Source organism: Rhinatrema bivittatum, chromosome 4, assembly GCF_901001135.1.
Source record: "Rhinatrema bivittatum chromosome 4, aRhiBiv1.1, whole genome shotgun sequence".
NCBI lineage: Eukaryota > Metazoa > Chordata > Amphibia > Gymnophiona > Rhinatrematidae > Rhinatrema > Rhinatrema bivittatum.
This window is the reverse complement of record NC_042618.1, coordinates 317299481-317320375: the sequence shown is the minus strand read 5'-3', so window position 1 is coordinate 317320375 and position 20895 is coordinate 317299481.

Sequence of the window (20895 nt, the reverse complement as noted above, 5' to 3'; positions counted from 1 at the left end):
TTTGCTGGCCCGGCACATCTATGTGTATCGTGAGATATGCGCTTGGCCAGGCCCTTTCGAAAATGAGGGCCCGACCATGCACGTGTCCTCCAGTATTTGCGTGCACCTAGCTTCAAAAAGTTGGCCGAAAGTGAGATGCAACAAAATGATTACAAATATAAAAATACCAACATCCCATTAGAACAGTCAGGAAAATTACAATTATTAAATAATTACCACCCCCACCAATAGGAAAACGTGCTTGATTTTTTACCTTATATCGCACCCCTTTACCGACTAATGCCATCCTAGGACTGGCGCAAGGATATTAGATACCCTAGGCCAAAGCTTCCCAAATCTTTAGCCAAAGTGACCCCATTTTACCATTTTAAAATTTATATGACCCCAGAGGATGACCAAAACAAATCAGCAGGGGGTACAGTCCCCCTCCAACAATCACCCTACTCGCCTCACCCCCACTCTAGCTGATCCCATCTCTCAATTTCCATCCCTACAGATGACTTCCTCTCTTATCTCCAGCTCCTCTCACCTTCCCAGATCATCCCCTCTCACAACACCTCCAGCTCTTTCCCATCTTTGTAGCTAATCCTCTCTCATCACCACACCATTTTTATAACCCCCAATTGATCCTCTGTCATCCCTTCCTCTCATCCAATCCTCCACCCCTTCTCACTCACCCCCCCAGCCTCACTTACAATCCTTTTTTCACATCCTAATTGAATTCTTCTCACCCTAGATCCTGTTGCTCGTCCCAGCCGCGCTGGTGCCACGGTCGGCCCTGCTCACCTCGTGTTACCCTCTGAGGCTCCCGGTCTGTCCTCCCTTGTCGTGGCTGCCTCCTTCCGGTGCCACCAGCATCTCCACTGGCCGTCTTCGGCTTCCTCCTCCGTGCAGGCCTCTCCTGTTCCTGATCTGCTTCCCAGGATGTATCTTTCGAACTGATACTCGGTACTGACCTCTGCTTGCCTCTGACCACCCTTGGACTGACTCACAGTATTGACCTCTGCTTACCTCTGACCATGTTTGGACCGCTGCCTGGAACTGACCTCTGCTTGCCTATGACCATGTTTGGACCACTGCCTGGAATTGACCTCTGCTTGCCTCTGACCAGGTTTGGACCGCTGCCTGGAACTGACCTCTGCTTGTTACTGACCTTGCTCGAACTGATACCTGGAACTGACCTTTGCTTTGGCTGATCACTCTCAGATGGATACCCTGGCTTTGATCCTTGCACTCCACACGGACACTCTCTTTGCTTCTCCCGTGACCACCAGGCCTGCCTGTTCTGACATTGCCTGTGGCCTTCTACCAGCTAGACCATTAGGCGCTGCCTATTCTGACCGAAGGACCTTCAGTTCCTGATTCGTTCCATTGGTCTACGGTACCCTCTGTTCCGGTCTAGCTCATCTATTCTCCAATAGCCGTGCACCCTTGCTCTTGGTGGGCACAGCTCTCCGCTACCTCTCCGGGAGACCCTCAGAGGCCCACCTAAGCCCAGGCGGTCTCGGAATACAAGGGCTCAACCCAAGGAGCCCCCGGACTGTTATTGGTGAAGCTCCAGCTAGCTTCTATCTCCTCGTGTGCTCCACCTCCTGGTAGCAGGCTCCCTCTGGGAACCCTCAGGGCCATACCAATCCTGTGCCAGGCCAAGGGTCCAACCCCAGTGCAACAGATCCCCTATTTGATCTTCTGTCAAACCTCCCTCACCTTCCACAGCCAATCCCTCTCCAGGTGATCCAACCCTGAAAACCCTCCTGCATTTAATCCCTTCAAACAGTCCCTCCTTCAAGCATTCCCTTGGTCAGGGTTAGTAACATTTTTCTTTTGACCCTGGGCCATAACTGGATGACAACTGTTGGAAAGAGAGGGCAGGCTGCTGACAGGGGCAACATTTTTTTCTTGGGTAGGTTCAGTTGTGGGTGAGGAGAGAGGAGCAGAGGAGCAGAGGCAATCTCCACAGGCCTGTGCATGCTCCTTTCATGGCTGTCCCTAACCCAACTGTGATCTGTAAGCGACAGCAACATTAGTAATGAAGAAGCATAGTCTGTGAATCAGTGCAAGCTCACAGGCCCTGCGACTGCCCCAATTCCTTCTTGTTTAGGGCTTTGTTACCACAGAAGCTCATGCAAGGGCAGGGCTGTTGCAATATTGCAAGCGAGTGCTGGCTCACAGGCTCTACACTGACTTCCACCACTAATGCTGCTGCTGGTACCTGAAAGAAATATACTTCCCTTGAAACACTTGTGACCCCAGCTAAACATTTTGTGGCCCCATTTGGGATCCCAACCCAAAGTTTGGAAAGCTTTGCCCTAGGCAAATCTTACATCCTTATGTGACCTCCTCCCCCCAGCTCTCCCCACACACACAATTAAAAATTATGCAATTACTGTAACAGATTTTACATGGAAAAGGACATTCAAAGTACAGTCTTCTGAGGTAAAAATATCACTCACAGCATGCATATTATATTACCATGCATTGCTATGGTGCCAACCTGAAAACTCTGCATAAATGATACTTGGAACCCATATGGTATTAGGCCTTTTGTAATGTGTGTTGGGTGTGGGCTTGGCCACCAAAAAGCCATAAGTAAATAATTACAATTACAATATAGTACACCTCCCAAACCAAAACCACACTAACTGCCAGTACTCAAAAAATAAAAACCTTTCCTAAGAAAAGGCAACACTGCAAATATTATACCAGCCCTAAAACACCAGTTCACCTCCTACTAGGAGAGCAGGATAAGTCAAGCTGCTACAGATCTGTACACAGAAACTGCATGCCAATACATTACCTCACCTAGATCACACATGCAGAACATAGACAACCCTCACCAAATGCAGAACAAAGAGACCATAAAATATAAATAGAACCGAGCAGAAAAAAAATAATGAACTGGAAACTGCAACAAGCCAGAACCAGTTTATAGTGCAAAAATGGCAAAAACAAACATCTTCATTCCTCATAAAACATAAACCAATAAAGTCAAGAAATATAAAAATGATAATTGTAGCTGAAGTGAACCCTTGAGCTGAGGTGAGGTTGGCGCTACCTGCAGGGAGGAGCCCTGCAATTCCCCACCATCGACTGGCAGAGTTGACTGGCACAGGGTCCCGACTGGTGCTTCACCAATACTAGCCCTTGTTCTTTTAAGGTTGAGCCCTTGGTTGCCAGGGCCAGCTGAACTGAGGCACAGGCTCCTGTGGAAATGAAGATCAAAAGAAGAGAGGATGTAGCAGGTCAGCAATGAAGAGTGAGTCAGATAAGGCAGGCAGCCGGCAACAGAGTCAGAAACAGGTGGAGGTCAGAGGCAGGCAGAATTTGGTCGGTAACAAAGTTCAAGCAGAAGGTCAGGCAGGCAGAGTTCAGTCAGAGCTGGAGTACAGGCAGGTGGTCAGAGCAGGGAGAATTCAAGCAACATTGAGGTTCAATCCAGGGAGGACCACAGAGGCAAGATGAGACGCTGAAGACATACAAGGGAGAACTGACCACGAAGACGAGAACTTGGAACAACCAGACTGCCAGTAAACCAGGAGTACAACATGGATACAAAGGAGCAACACACAACAGGAACTGGAGACAAGAACAAAGAACAGGAAGCAGGAACCAGGAACGCAGTGGCAAAGCACTTCTCAGATGAGATGACCTATTGCCGAGGAGCTGGAGGAGTGAAGGCCTCAGCCCTTTAAAGGGCAGAGTTGTTGACATCATCAGGAAGCACCACCAGGTACTTCCAGCCACTGACCCAATAAAGGCGGTGCAGTCAATGCGCGCATGCCCTAAGGAGGAATGGGCTCCACAGCTTCAGTGGCATCTGCCGCATAGGAAGAGTGCAGCCTGCAGGAGTGGCGCAGCGCGATCTCCCGCCACACACAGGAGATAAAACTTAGTGCAAAGGACACACGACGGGGACCTGGAGACAGATGCTGCGACCTGCTGTGCCCACACAGGGAGGTCGGCTGCGACGCCAGGAGTGCATTTGGTAGGCCAGGGATAGAGGAAAAAGTGACAGGCCACAGGATATGTCCATGGTCTGCCAATCGCTACAATAATAGTGAAATCACACAAATAAAAATACATATTTCAACACTTTTGATGACTTGGCTAACATCCAATAATTAATAACTCATATTAAAATTTTTAAAAATTTACCAAACATCAATAAAATATGTCAAAACAGAAGACACATCAAATAAAGTCCAATAGTTAAAACAAAGAGGGATAAAAAATAACCTCAGCTCTCCATACCTGGGAACTTTTTATTTCCAGTCACCCTGAGATTGTTGTGGATTAGAGAGGGAAAGTGAAGTGCACACTTTATCCTCTCTTTCTCATATACACAAACTCCCTAACATACATATTCATTCTCTCTCACACATATATTAACTCTCATGCACACTCCTGCTTTCTCACACACATATATAATCACTGGCCTCTCCATTCTTCCTCATATACACACACATATGCATACAGGCTCTCTCACAATCACTGGTTCGCTCTCTACTCCCTCACACACATACACACACATAGGGTCTCCTCCCCCCACAAACACACAAGTTCCTTCATACTCACTGGCTCACTCTCCTACTCCTATCCATACATAAGTTTTCTCCTACACATATACTCACTGGCTCTCCCTCACATATACACATGTGCAAACTCTCACACTCTTAGATTCTCCCTCAAACATACTGACTCTCACTCCCTCATACATATACAGGCTCTCATACTCACTGGCTTTCTCTCCCTCACATTCACACCCACATAGGTTCTTTCACATTCACTGGCTCTCTCCCCCACACAGGTTTTCACACATATAAGCTCTCCCTACATATACACACACACATACTCACTGGCTCTCTCTCACATATACACATCCACAGACTCACATACTCAGACTCTCTCCCTCATACACACAGCACTCTCACACTCACTGATTCTCTCTCCCTCACATACACACATACACACAGGCTCTCACACTCACTGGCTTTCTCTCCCTCACACAGGCTGCTTTCCCCCCACCCCACTCCACTCCACTCAACAGGCTCTCTCAAACCCCATGGCTCTTCTGGCTGAGTACACTGGTGGCTTCATTGGGCCTTTTGTTCCTGCCGCTTGAGGGAAGGAAAATGCTAAAGGCCCACCTCGTTCTCTGCTCATGCATTTGGCTAGCAGGGTTTGGATTCTCTGCCAGATCTCTACTCATGGAATGCATCATCTTCTGCCAGCAGTTCTTGAGCTCCCTGCTGGGCTGCTGCTCCCAGGGTGCATCTTTTTCAGCCAGCAGGGCTTATGCTCCCTTCTGGCCTGCTGCTCCTGAGGTAGGCCTTTATCTCCAGGCTGCAGCACCAGTGCTTCCACTAAGTAAACACCACCCCTACTGCTAAGGTCAGTGCGGCACCTCTTCTGTCACTTCTGTGGCACAAGTCAAACATCAGCTGTTTGAACCATGTAGGCTAGGGAGGATTCTGCAGTTGAAACAGCTGACATTTGACTTGCACCGCAAGAGTGACAGAAGAGGTGTCTCACTGACCTTAATAGTAGGGATGGTATTCACTGAATAGAAAGCACCAGCATTGGGCAGGGGAGGTTTTCAGCCTAGGTAGACTGCAGCTGGATTAGAGGGCTAAAATCTGGACATTTTAGCCCTCCTTCTAACTTATGGACATGTCCTCAAATATCAATACTGTCTGGAGAAAATCCAGACAGTTGGCAACTCTACCACTGAATAAAATTGGCTATCTTAAAGTTAGCCAGATAAGGTTATCCGGCTAACTTTAGGACAACCAAATAGCTATCTTAGACATCTCTTGCTAACTAACAGGGTCATTCTTTAAACTGTGAAGTGCCATTATCGTGTGCATTAGGGCCTTATCGCATGTGATAAGGACCTAACGCATGCGATACCGGCCACATTGCGGCGGAGCAATTTAAATCATGGGAAGGGGAGTAGTGTGGGCGGGGTTTGGGCGGGATTATGGCCCAGCAGCGCTGCGAGCGATAATGTTTCCCAGATTATTGCCGGCAATACCATGGGAAATAATAACACCTTTTCCTGTGGTGCTATGGGGGCAAATGTGTGCAGCCCGGCTGCAACTGCAGCAGGCAAAAACGCATCGCCATGTTTTGCCTGGCTGCATACTTTCGACCTGCGCCCCTTTTTCTCCCACAGACCATCATTCTACTATATTTATAGTAAAATGATGAATCCCAGGGTTAGCCATATAACATTGAATAAGAATTTATTTAATGTGTGCAAAAAAGTGTTTATCATATGAAAAATGCTGTTTATCAGGGCAAAGCCTGCTCCTATTTAATTGAGCTGTATGCATGAATAAAACTGTTAATGCCATTGTGAAAGTTATTAACAGCTGAGTTTTTTAGATCCGCAGTGCAAGTTTTATTATTTGATCGGATTGACTACTATAATAGTGTAGTGGTGGGTCTTCCTCAAAACCACTTGCAAGCCCTCCCGTCACTACAAAACACAGTAGCAAAGATCATAACAGCTACCAGATAAATGGCAGGCTCAATTCAAGATTTTTGTTATTGTGTTTAAGCTTTTCACTTCTGACTAGACATGTTCACTGATAGGTAAATATGCACCTGGAAGTATACTGAGATTTACTGATGAGAATTTGTTGACAGTTCCATCTACACATGAATATAAATTTTTGCCAATGCATGCAAGGACTATTTCTTTTGTTGCACTGACTCTATGGAATGCCTTACCATCAGAATTGTGTGCGGAAAGAGATATTAAGGCTTTTAGAAATAAAGTTGTTTTTCTATTTTACAGAGGCATTCCAAATTTTATATAAGTTCTGATTTTATGTGAGTGTTTTTCATTTTTGTTTCCACAATGTGGCTTAATGTCTGTTTTAAATGTTATATGATGGTTTTATGAATGCTTTTCTGTACAACGCATTGATCATATTGATGGAAATTTGTGGTATAGCATAGCAAATTAAAATAAATAAATATATATATAATGCATGCAAAACAGTTCATTATTAGTTAATCCTATGCAAAGAAAATAATGTGGCTTGCCTCAAATAATGCAAGCCGCATTATTTTCTGAACTACAAATTAAAGAACCAGCAGTGGTCCATATTAAACTTCTTTCCACCATGACAAATCCCCCCCCCTCCCCCAGGGGCTCTGGGTAGACCCCTCTACCTGTTAAGAAAGTTCAAGAAGAAGAAAGGTTTTAAAAAACTAATTTATCATTGTGTGGTGATGCCCTGTCCCTTTCCAAAATCAGTCTTCTCTTAACCAAAGTCAACCCCTCCTCAAGCAAATTCCCTTGATCCATAACCTCCACCCCCCCACCAGTAGCAGCCCCCCTTCCCCCTGGCCCACCCCCTTACATATAATAGACTTCTTGGTGGTCTAGTGGGCCCCCGACCCAGACCCCCTTACTTTAAAAAGTCACCCTGATGGTCTGGTGGAGCCTGGAATGGCCCCTAGGCTTCAGTCCTGGAAAATGGCCATTTTTCATGGATAGGGAGCATGGCTCATGGGTAATTCACTTGATGAGGGGATTGACTTTGGTAGAAAGGACAGGGATTTGGGATGGTGGAAGAGGCATTGCTGCGTGACAATATTTTCCCCCTCCCTTGCTGGGCTTCTGGACAAGCAGCAGGAGGGGTGGGGGTCTACCGAGACTCCCAAGAGAGATTTGTCATGGTGGGAGGGGATTGCTATAGAGCTGCTACTGGCCCTTTAAGATGATGGTAGCGCTGGACTAAGGGGGCTGCCATCATGTGTATTTTCCCCATCATCTTGGGTTATTTTTTCTAGTGGGATTTTTTGTGAGAAAAACCACTGCAGGAAGCCACTGCGGTATATTTTCTTGGGAGGGGAAATACCATGGGAACCCCCCCCCCCCTTGCAGTGTTTTATCATAGCCAGCAGTATTTGTCCCTTTCTGTTGTAAAATACTGCGGCATAGTAAATGATCCCCTAGGGTATCTGGATAAATGGCTCTGCCTTGGTACACTCCTGCCCCTCTCTTAGCCGGCTAACATTTTAGCCACATACAAAGTTAGCTGGCTAAATGGCAACTGCTGACCACAGCCAGATATTCAGACAGCACCATTTTGCTGGCTAAGTCCAAACTATAGATATAATCAATCACACTGAGACTATATTGTCCCATCACTGTACTGTATTATATTATCTAAAATTATTTTTATAGAAAATATTTTTTGTTATATATGTGTATATTTTAAGGATAACACCCACTGTATTGTCACGATAAGAAAACTTTAAAACATTCTTTAGTGAAATTTCAAAAAGAAAATATATTTAGAAGTCGGTTGAAAGCTTCATACATTTAATCTGGTGCACCCGCTGTTACGCGTCCTGGCCCCGTGGGTGCCATGACCGGACCTGCTCACCTGCCATGCCCTCAACCAGCTCTGGGCTCGCCGCTGCCGCCAGTTCCTGCCATCCCTGTCACTCACCACGGCAGGGCCGCCATCAGGAATTTTGAGGCCCCATACAGCAAGCAGACAGCGACGGCCCGCTCGCTTTGCCGGCGCATACTGTCTGACGCGGCGGTGACGTCACAGCCGCGTCAGACAGTGAACGCTGGCAGGACAGAGCGCGCGGACGAGTCTCTGTCTGCGGTGCTCTGTAAATCAATGCTATGCGTGTCTAAAAGACACGCATAGCATTGATTCTCTCCCTTCTCTGGGGCCCGCACCCAGGGCCGGCTCCAGGTTTCAGTAGGCCCCTGGGCGACAGACTGTCGGAGAGAGCCTCAGTGGGCCTCTTTGCCATGAACTAATACATCCCCCAAGCGCACCTGCCGCCTGGTGGCTGCGGCGGGCCCCCATATGTGGCAGTAGATCCTGGGGCCCCATACTGCAGGCCCAAGAATACTGCCCTGATGGCGGCCCTGCACCACGGCCCTCTCCGGCTTCCTCCATGCCGCAGGCCTCACAGTGGAGCTCCCGCTGGGGCTCCGCATCCTCCTGCTCCTCGGCCCCGCCCCTATGCGCATGTGCGGCCGACGTCACGACATTTAAAGGGCCAAGCGCCTGGCTCGGACGCACCCTGATGACATTACCAGCCCCTAGCATAAATAGCGAGGTCCTGTCCCCAGGACCTCGCCTTGACAATCGGGTCATACCTTGCCAAGGCTCGGGTCACAACTGACCTGGAAGTGCTCGCCCCGGATCTCACCTCCGGCCGACTGTCCCCGGAGTACCGTTCTGCCCATTAGCTCATTCCATGGTGGCTGGAGTCCCGGTCCGTCAGGATCACCACTGAGCACTACATTGGGTCGATACCATGGTGTTTTGAGTTTGCTTTCTCCGTGTTCTAGTGTTTCCTTGTTCCAGTGTTTCCTTCTTCTAGTGTCTCCTAGTTCCAGCGTCTCCTTGTTTCAGCAACTCCTTGTTCCTGAGCCTTCCTGTGTTCCTGTATCCTTCCCAGGTAGTACATTCTCGGACATCTCTGGTACTGACCTCTGCCTGCCTGACCATCCTCTTGTCTGCTGCCTGGAATTGACCTCTGCCTGCCTGACCATTCTCTTGTCTGCTGCCTGGAACTGACCTCTGCCTGCCTGATCATCCTCTTCGTCTTCTGCCTGGAACTGACCCTCGTTTGCCTAGACTGCCCTCAGATTGACCATGGTATATGACCCTTCTTTGGCTGACCACTTCTGGACTGATACTCTGATTCTGACACTTGTGCTTCACTCGGACACTCTCTTCTGGCCTACTGTGACTACCAGACCAACCTGCTTCGAATCCACCAGCGGCTTCTACCTGACTAGATCCGCAGGCGCTGCCTGTCTCGCCCAGAGAACCTTCCTGAACTGTTACCTCCCTGAGGTCTCCGGAGCTTCCAGTTCAGGTCTAGTCCATCCTCTCTGCATCAGCCACTCTCAAAGTGGGCACACCTCTCCGCTACCTGTCCGGGAGATCACCTGAGGCCCACCTAAGTCCAGGCGGTCCGGGTACGCAAGGGCTCAACCTGCGGAAACCCCGGACTGTTATTGGCGAAGCTCCAGCTAGCCTCGGTCTCCTCGCGTGCTCCGCCTCCTGGTGGCAGGCGCTCTCTGGGTCCAACCAGAGGGCCGTACCAATCCTGCACCAGGCCAAGGGTCCACCTCCAGTGCAACACCCGCACCTTCAGGTGGGTATAATCATCAACCTCCAACCTCCTCCTTATTTTGCATTTTTTTACTTTTTTTAAAAAACGTTTTTTTCTGTTTTTACTTGCTGATGTCCCAAAAGAAACACTTTAAATGGCATCCATTCTTCTATATTTTACTGACAATTCTTTTTTGCCTTTACTAGAATAAGAGTATAATGCCATCAACCCTGTTAATAATCCTGGATAGATGTAAAAAAAATCCTATGTACATGTTTCAAACAAACCGTCCTTCCTCAGAGGACGTAGTCTCTGTAAGTGCAGCAAAAACGGGTCCTTGCCATACTCCTGCGTGCCTTCAAACAGCCAAACTTAATATACCTTCTTTCTTTAAAGAAGACGCCAGGGATCTTACATCTATCCAGGATTATTAACAGGGCTGATGGGATTATACTCTTAAAGACTCTAGCAAAGGCAGAAAAAGAATTGTCAGTAAAATATAGAAGAATGGATGCCATTTAAAGTGTTTCTTTTGGGACATCAGAAAGTAGAAAAAGAAAAAATGTTTTAAAAAAAAAAGGAGGTTGGAAGTTGATGATTATACCCACCTGAAGGTGCGGGTGGCGTGCACCAGAATAAATGTATGAAACTTTCAACCGACTTCTAAATATATTTTCTTTTTGAAATTTCACTAAAGAATGTTTTAAAGTTTTCTTATGGTGACAACACAGTGGGTGTTATCCTTAAAATATACACATATATAACAAAAAATGTTTTCTGTAAAAATAATTTTAGATAATGTAATACAGTACAGTGATGGGACAATATAGTCCCAGTGTGATGGATTATATCTATAGTTCACTGTTTCAGTGGTGGAGTTAAGTTGAAGTCCAAACATAGCCAACTAAATTGTGCTGAATGTGAGGCCCATAGTGCCTGGTTACAACAAAACGATGAAAAGGAGAATGTGACCTAATACAAAACTTGAAGCTCTTCAAGGATGCCACGGAGGATCTGAGTTCCAGAAGCACCATCCTGGGCAGGGTCATCCCTAGAGTAAATATTCTGGAGGAAAAGTGTTTCTGTGAACAAGATGGAATGAGAGCATAGGTGTTGCAGTTTGTGGAATCCTTGCAACAGCAGGTGCAAGTGAGATTGAAAGCTGTGACAGAAAACAATATGTATATTAGGGATGTGAATCATTTTTCTGACTGATGAAAATATCGTACAATATCTTCTCATCCATCAGGTATCGGGGGGGGGGGGGGGGCCGAAAGCGATAGGAAAACACCACGAAAAATTTGTGAGGTTTTCTTATCATTTTGGGGGTGGGGATGGAAAGAAAGGGCACACAGGAAAACAACCCCCAAACCCACCCCGACCCTTTAAATCGAATTATTTAGAATCCTCCACCCTCCCAACCCCCCCAAAACTTTTCTAAAGTACCTGGTGGTCCAGTGGGGGTCCCAGGAGCGATTTCCTGCTCTCGGGCCCATTAATCAAAATGGCGCCGATGGCCCTTTGCCCTTACCATGTGACAGAGGCTATCGGTGCCATTGGCCGGCCCCATCACATCGTAGAAGCAATGGATGGCCCGCACCATTTTTTAAGATGGCACCGGCCTTCCATTGCGCCTCCCATGTGACAGGGGCCGGCCAATGGCACCGATAGCCCCTGTCATATGGTAAGGGCAAAGGGCCATCGGCGCCATTTTGTTTACTGGCAGCTGACAGCCTGAGAGCGGGAGATCACTCCCGGGACCCCCGCTGGACCACCAGGTACTTTAGAAAAAAATTTTTTGGGGGGGGGTCAGGAGGGTGGGGGATTCTAAATAATTCGATTTAAAGGGTCAGGGTGGGGGGATTTTTTTCGGCTTGGGACAGCCAAAAAAAAAAGCGTTCAGAACCACGGGAAATGAAGATTTCCCATGGTTCTACAAACCCGATACCGGAAACGAGTCCAGTACTGATTCACCCTTTGTGATCAATGGGTGAAAGGGAGTCTTGCCTTCTGGACCCAGTGTCTCTCATACATGAAGGAGATACTGAAAGATAAGGTTCATGAACAGGAGTGCCAGAAGCAGAGGCATAGTAGAGATGTAGCACAGGAAAGAGTGGCCACCCTAGAGAGTAGTGCAGGCATAAGAAGCACCACTCTTGTCAGCTACCAGTTCCTCTCTCTCCTCAGTATGTCAAAGCCACATTTCCCCAACAGAACCATCTTTTCTGACACAGGCCATAACTAAAGCAGCTAACAAGAGAGAACTTCATCACACCATAGCAAAGAAGCGCCCCCCCCCCCCCCCCCCCCCCCCCCCGAGAAATTACTGTGATATACTAACAGAACACTTAGATGACATGATGTATTGGCAAATTTGGCATATAATTTCATGGCCTGGCCAAATCTGGCTCAGCATTGTCTTTCCTTACACCAAGTAGGGTGCTAAATGAATGTACCATTTCAATGACATGGGACATTGTGAGCCCTCATTACTCAAGGCTGGTACCAAAGTTAATGGAAAAGCCAGTCTTTTTGGACATCAATCTGTATTTGCTTGGGTTTCCAGAATTTCCATGTGAGTGGCAAGATGACTGAAAACACCTTGAGGTCTTACTGCCACTCTGCCTACATGCCATGCCCCAGATGCACCACCTTGTAGGGCTTACTTTCACGCTGCCTAGCTGTCATGCCTCAGATGTACCACCTTATGGATCTTGCTGCCATTCTGCCTAGCTGTCATGCTTCAGATGCACCAACTTGGAGTGTTACTGACACTCTGCCTAGATTTTATGCCCCTGATGTTCCATCTTGGGTATTATGCTGACAATCTGCCTATCTGCCATGCCTCAAATGTATCACTTTGAGGGTTTTGATGCCTCTGCGTTATTTTCTGCTTGGATCCTAGCCTAGTTCTCCTACCCTACTTCTTTTTATGTTATACTGAGTTATTGTATCCAAAATAAAAATGTGAAAAAAGAAAAAAAATATGTTTCTCCTCCCATTCCACGCTTTTCAGGTTCCCCATCTTTGCTGTTCCTCTCTACAATCCCTACCCTACTTCTTTCTTGGTTATACTGGGGTGGTTTAACCCCAAAATAAAAATGTGCAAAAGTTAAAACAAATACAATGTTCTTCTTTTACCCTACTTCTTTTCTGGTTTTATACCTTCCTCTATAAACTTCCCACTATTACTGCTCAGCCTGCTCTGTGCTCTCTCATGGTGCCTTTGAGAAAACCTGCCACTTCAGATTCCATTTTGCTACTTGTGGTTATTTATACCATTGTTTGTGCTGCTTTTACTAATTTGGCCTGTTCATGTTTTCTTGAGGGTTTGAATGCCTTTGTGCTATTTGTGATTCCCTACACGCTACACCTTGGGTGTTTTGAAGACTTTGTACTATTTGAGATTCCCTACACTCTAAACGTTCAGAGTTTTGATGCCTTTGTTCTGTGTGTAAATCTCCAAACTCTATGTATTGGTGTTTGGATGACTTTGTGCTGTTTGAAATTCCATACATTGTACAGCTTGGCTGTTTTAATGGTTTTGAGCTGTTTGAAGTTACCCACACTGTACAACTTGTGAATTTTGATACCTTTGTGCTCTTTGTGATTCTCCATACTCTATGCCTAGGGTATGTTTTTGTGTTGGGTGTGATTCCCAGCTCTTTATGCCTTGGGAGGTTTGGTGCCTTTGAGTTTTATCAATTTCCCTCACTGTAAGCCTGGGGGGGTGGGATTTCATGCCTTTGTGTTGTTTGTAATTCCCCTCACAGTGTGTGAGAGACATTTTTGCGTAAACTGTGTGAGTTACTGGGTGTAGGATTGCAATGTACCAATGTTATTTACTACATATGCATAGCATTGGACGTTTGATGCCATTATTCATATGTTCTCAGCCCTCTTGGTACATCTTGGGGCCTTGCTGCCCTCTTCTAGCTGCATTGCTCTTCTCCTGCTGTTTCTTATTTGAATTGCCAGTGCTGCTGCCACTTTAAGCCATTCTTGGTATCCTAGGGTACTTCCTCTTCTGCTCCATCTGTCTTTGAGTTTCTCTCCAAATCCCTTTCCCCTCCGGTATTTACCAACTCTTGGTCTTGCCCTGGCAATATGATGCTTTACACAGGCCTTATCCAGTTATTTTTAATGGTTTCAGGCCCTCTTAGATTTTGTATTAAAACTCTCTTCCCTTATGGTTTTCCCAACTATTAGCTGCATCTTCCATGTAACCTTCAACAAATTATATTATAGCAAAGGGCAGAAGCAGAAAAAGTGCAGCACCCAAAACCTGGTCTGCTCTCCTTTATTACTGCTTCCTAGGTCTTAGAGATAGTATTTACATAAACTGAATCAGAAGAAGAATCATGTTTTGGATTCCATGAATCACAGAATATTAAATAGCTCGTGGATGAACAACATTTGGTGCTTCTTGTCAGTAGCATCTCAGCCTCCAGTGAGAAGGTGGAGGGGCAAATGATACTGACAGGGCTCAGATTATACCAAAGCAAACAAAAATTTCCAACTCCAAGCCCAAAGCCTAGTCCCATTTCTGAGGCCTAGATATAGGCTTGTTAGCAGGGCTTAGCCTGAGGACTGGTCCCATTGCCAAGGCCTTGGCCTGGATCTAGACCTGTTGCCTGGTGCTGGCCTGAGACCTGGTCCCTTCAATGAAGCCTAGGCTGGCCCCAGGGTCCTAAGACTAGGCCTCCCATTGTCTTTTTCCTTCCACAATATTCCACAAATGATGCCATCTTCTTAAAAGATATATCCAGTGATGGCACTGTGGTGCCTTCCTCTATAACAGATGACACCATTTTGATGTGTGGTTGTACATTTCAACAATCATGCATCAAATCTGTGCTGTCCATGCCAAAAGATCATAGAAGAAAGAAGATATCAGAATGCTTAGACCTAGGGATTTATGCCAGGCCCTGACATCAGGCTGAAGTCAAGATCTTGGTGATAGGACCAAGCCTAAGCCTAGATGATGAGACCTACTATGGGGGGGGCCGCAGGCATAGGCATAAGCAATGGATTCAAGCCTTGGCCCAGATCCTGGCACTGGTCCAAGACTAGGTAATGGGATCATATCTCAGTCTGGGCTCTGGCACTGGGTCAAGGACCAGGCTTCAGGCCAGAACCCAGCACATGGACCAAGCCTCCATCTTTGCCCTAGGACCAGGACCAAGTTTCTGGTCTGGCCTCGATGACAGGGCTTTGGCCCACTGGAGACCCATTTTTGAAGTGCATTGGTTCATATTTTTTGTTTGTGCAGTATTTTTTTTCTTATTTGACTTTTTTTTAGGTTTAGAAAATGAACCAAACCAAAAAAAAAAGTTAAGCAAACTGAATATTGAGGAACATCACCCCCCCCACCTCGAAAGAAAAAAAATTGAACCAAACATTTTGACACTGCACATCCCTAGAAGGATGGCAGAGTCAGGTACTTTGGGAGTTTGAGAGACTGAACACTTTGGGCTAGTGTGGAGCTGTCGAGAAGCCTTGCATTTGCAAACCCAACTCTCCTCTCCTCCACACATCAGTTTAACAAGACTTTTTATTTATAATACAGCACCATTCTACCTCTTATTAAGAGGTCTATGTCTACTACATTATATACCAAACACAGGTTTAATACAGATGATAGAACTGACAGATTAACATACACTACCTGCCAATTGGCTCTTTCACCAAGCTTTCGGGGATCCCCCAGACAATCACTAGTTGCCCTTCTCTTACTTGGACGATGGCCTTTGATCTTCATGAACGATGGACTATGGCACCTCTAGGTTAAAGCACTTTTAAGCTTTAACCCGTATCCTCTATTGTATTTCTTAATTATTACCACCTTTACTTCCTTCCAGCTACATAAGCTTCCAAGTTCTTTATCCTTGTTGAATGTAACTTTGCCTTATTCATTTCTTTTGTTTAATTTTCTTTAGTTACGCTACAGTTGTACCCTTGTTAAATGTAAACCGATCCGATATGGTTATTACTATGAAGGTCGGTATAAAAAAGTGTTAAATAAATAAAAATAAATTGGGGAGAGTCATTCCTGTTATCCAGCTCAACTGCTGGCAGTGAGAGGTTTCAGTAGTAAGGAAGTGCATCAGAGGTTTGGATGAATATAGGTAGTGAAGGAACAGTCACTTTGGGGGTGAGAAGGTAAGCTATTTTGTTGGGGAGGAAAGCGATTTGGTGATGAGGGGCTGTGATTCACCCATTTTAGGGAGTAGATTAGGCACACTGGGGGATTGCGCAAGGGTCAGGACACACTGCCTACTCCCCTTTGGCATGCCAGCAGTTATTTACATCTCTTCAAGTTATTTTTAAATGTATTTTAGCAATGCGGATGAGATAATTTTAGAAAAAATATGATAATGAATAATTAGGTTATTATCATGGTATCAGCATGTTTATACAAGTGCCACCTTAAAAATAAACATGATCATATTGCTTTTAATGTGGCCCCCTTCAAGGGTAGTAATGCCACGTTAGCAATGTTAGTACATGCATGTTTTATCATGCTTACTCCTAAGTATTTGGATTTTTGTGTTTTCAAATGTATTTTCTGTTAGTTCATTTAATTTAATTTTTATTTAAAAACACATATTCCGCTAATCTTAATATCTGTTATTCTCCGTGGATCAAAATAATAAAACATACAACAGGATTCTGGAACATGACATTATTGGACTAAAAGTGCTAGCTTGCACATTAAAACATACCTTCGGGCATCTTTCTCTATCTACAGGGGGGTGCTGTCTACCTATCTATCCATATAATCATAGGTGGCCTGCCCATCCCTATCTTGAAAAGAAGACAGGTGCATTTGTTGTTTGTTGCATTGTTGTAGGAGATATCATATGTAAACCATCATTGTACTTAATACCTTTCCAAACAGGCTTCCCTTTTTCAACTAGTGATCAGAAGGCTAAGGAGAGATCTAACGTGAAAAAAAAAAAGTCCTAAACAAAACTGAGATTAATAGATATCAATGAGAGACTGCTGCAAATTCATCACAGCATTGTCAATATGGCAGCAGATGTATTTTTATCCTTAATCAATAATAATTCATGAAAAAAAATGAAAGTGCATCCTTTAGGGACTATAGATTTAATCATTCAGTTCCAGTCTTTTATGACTTGGAATTGAATATGCCTCCCATGGCCCTATGAACCTTCCTGGCCCTCACTGGAATATCTTAAACAAAAGGCTCTTTTTTATTCACTTGCAATACACAGCTGGGGTCAAGTGGAGGTTGGAAGTTATCTTTACCGCAGGGTCAGTCTACATTTTACGGAAACTTTGATCCCAATCTAAGGGATTATGTTGCAGAGATTTTAGCATTACTCAGTCACAATGCAAACATTTTGCCACCAAGACAGGTCTCAGACTCCTTCAGCACTTTCTAAAGTGAACCCAATTGCTGTGGGAAGATTTCCTGCCTCAGATATATGGCTACTCCATTTCTCCTCCAATGGAAGAATCCTGCTTATGGTTCCAATATTCCAAAAGTCATTTAGCAGCAATTACTGTATATTTTAAAATTCTTGAAATAAGTCTTGCAATGCACCAGTTTCCCTGGTTGTCTTTGTAAAAGTGATACAGATGATATCACATATTCTCAAGCATCTGATTGGTCCAGATTGCTCCTAATGCCACGGATAGCACCACAGGCACCGTACTGTGCTAACTAGATATCAATGCATAAAATATAATTTCAGACACTTGCCAATAATACTCTTCTCCTAGGCTTATGAAGAACAAAAGTGGAGCTTTAGACAACAGTTTCACATGAATCTTGTTTGATATAAGGTGAATAGTAGTGATTTTAGAAGAACAGAACACTATAATGTGCAGCTGGAGTTATTTTGAATATGAAACATTCATTACTGACTCCTAAACCATCAGTGCTGGGGGTTGATCTGTCATCTCAGTAGCAAACTTTTTATTTTGGTACGTCTTGCTTGCATATCTTTAGATAATGATTTTTTAAGTGTTGGTTATCTGTCTTTATGTTTATTAGAATGTATTTGGTGATTTCCATAGCCCAATATACTGCAGCACCCCCAAGAAGCAACCAGTGTAATCATGACTCTCTCCACTACAATGGTTAAAATGTTTCGAGAGGTGTTGGCGTATACAGGTAGTACTGAAGTCAAGGTGCAACTCAAAGGGGTTCTACATTTTGCCCTGTTCCTGATGGGTAATTTTGTGTGTTTGAGAAATCCTACCTAGCCAGTGATGCTCCCAGAGGTTGGGAGAGGAAGCAGTGAGCATAAAATAGTTGTACAGTTTCAGCTGGTGAATAACAAGATTTATTGTTTAAAATAAAAGAAATGAAGCTAAACAGAAGGAAACAACAAAAAATCAATTTACCAGTAATAATTTTGTCAGTACTGATCGTACAAGGTTCTAGGTATTGTACAGGTTATATATGAAATCTCAGGATCTTCACTTCTCATCAATCAAGAACAATTTCAATAACTCTCCCAGATAAGTACTAATATCTATAGTATGTACTCAATAACTGTCCTTTACAGTTCACTGCAGTATGTGCAAGAGTACGTAAACTATCAGGTAAACCCAAGGGTTTGATATTTTGGTATTTTCCTTCTCAGTTGCCTCCAGACAAAATCAATGTTATCAAGGTTCACCTGTTGAAAAGAAATTCATCCCTGCAAGAACAGTAAGTAATTTTCTTTCTTTCTGTGGTTTGCTTATTTGTTATCTTTCTCTGCAATGTCTTCCTCTCTTTCTCCATGCTTTGTATTTTTGGGTTCCAGTGAGTGGCCCTCTCCTTCAGGTGATTTGGATGCTGTTGGCTTGCAGGTGAAGCTGGTGCTGCTTAACTACTGAGGCAACCTTTTCCTCCATTGCCTCTTGCTTCCTCCAGCATTCAGCGTTCACCGTTCAGTAGCCTTGGATCACATGATCCTCAGATGATGTTGCTTTCCTGCAGAAAGAAAATTCTTCCTTATGCTTTAAATAAAATAATAGAGTGTAAGTGGATACACTATCACTGCAATCTTCTCCAAGTATGTGTCTTTGCCGTCTAATTGAACTTGATTATTTTAGAGAAAAAATAAAAAATAGTTGTAGCAAGCCTATCTACTTCATGCAGAGGGATCAGCATAACTGGATCAGTGAGGATCTTGAAAGAAAACAAATCACAGTTTCTTATTCTTTCAAACCCAACTCCAATATCACTGACACTACCACAAGTTTCTCAGTGCCAGAGTTGCAGCGCTGCTTGCACAATGAATAAAGTCTTAAATTCAGAGCACTGGGTAGCAATGTCTCAGTTTATGCAGTGACTTCGAGGAGAAATGTTACAATAACCTGTGTTGACCTTGTTACAATAAATGTGTTGACCTTGACTCAACACATAGTCTGATACCCCTCACTCATTCAATTGATCCTGGTAATACAAATCTGTAAACTGGTTAACTTTTTTCAGGTAGAAAATTGTCAGATTGATTCTCATTTTCAACTCTGTAGTTTATAGATCTTAGTCACATTTATATACTGTTTTTCTTCTTTTGCTTGGATATGTTGGGTCTAAAGTTCCACATTCCCAGCAGTTCTTATACTTTTAACTGTCACCCTTCAATGTTTTAACCTTAAGTTTTCACTTTACCTTATTCCACATTTTTAAAACATTTGCTTCACACTCTCACCAAACACATATCAGTGTCCCATAATGATCCCTTTGTGGCTGCAAACTCCTCCTGGTAAACAGCAGCCTTTCCTGTAGCAGAACTGAGTCCATGAGGATCTCTCTCTTTTCTTTCTATAAGGATCAACACACCTCTGACATCATAGCAAAGAGTCCCAGATTTAAAACTGTTCATCCGCTCCACTGTTATCACTGTCCAGCTTCCCTATTAGCATGGCACAGGTGCCAACCACTTGATTTAAATTTGCATTACTTTTCAAAATAACAGTGCTACCCAGAAATCCCAGGGGCTGGTCTACTTCCTTAATGGTAACCATCCACTGGCTTTTCTCACCTTCAATAGACCATGAGGAAAGCCAGTGCTGTTTGGAAAGGCTGTAATTGATCACAGTGCTTTATAGGGCAAATCCAGGACTGGACCCACCCTGGCACAGGTTAGGGAACATGTGCAGGGCAGCCCAGTTCCACTCCTGCCTGAAACAAGTAGTTTAAAATAATTTTCCAGAAGTTTCTCCACTGAGGGTTTTCTATGTTTCCTCATGCCTCACTCAACAATCTCTCACTTGCCTATCCCAAGTACTGCTGGGCCATCCCAGAATCCCATGCATGTCCCAATGAATCCCAATACATCAGAGGAATCTCTCAATCCAGCAAACGCTGTTCTTAAATGCTAGCAGTCTCTCTTCTCTGGAATCTTATCTGATCACCCTTCCCGCTGGCTGCTAATTACTGAAGAGAAACACTGGATGCCTCTCTTGCACTGACACCAGTCCTAAAGCAGGTAATATTTTCCTCTTTTTTTTTTTTTTTTGTGGATCTATCCACAATACATAATTCAGTAATAAAACCAATGGTTACAGATCACTTGACAGTAAAACAAGTACAATGACAAAATATAAAGTATTATTACTTCATAAAAAGTAGATGAAAAAATTAAAATATAATTTAATGAAACTAAAATAACAAGTAAAATCAAATCAAATATAGAATTATAGCTAGTTGTCCCACTACTTATAAATAGGCCTGCTTGTATAAAAATGGTTTTAGTAGTGATTTAAATGATTTAGTGCAATTGCATAAGCAAATCTCTTCAGAAAGGTAATTCC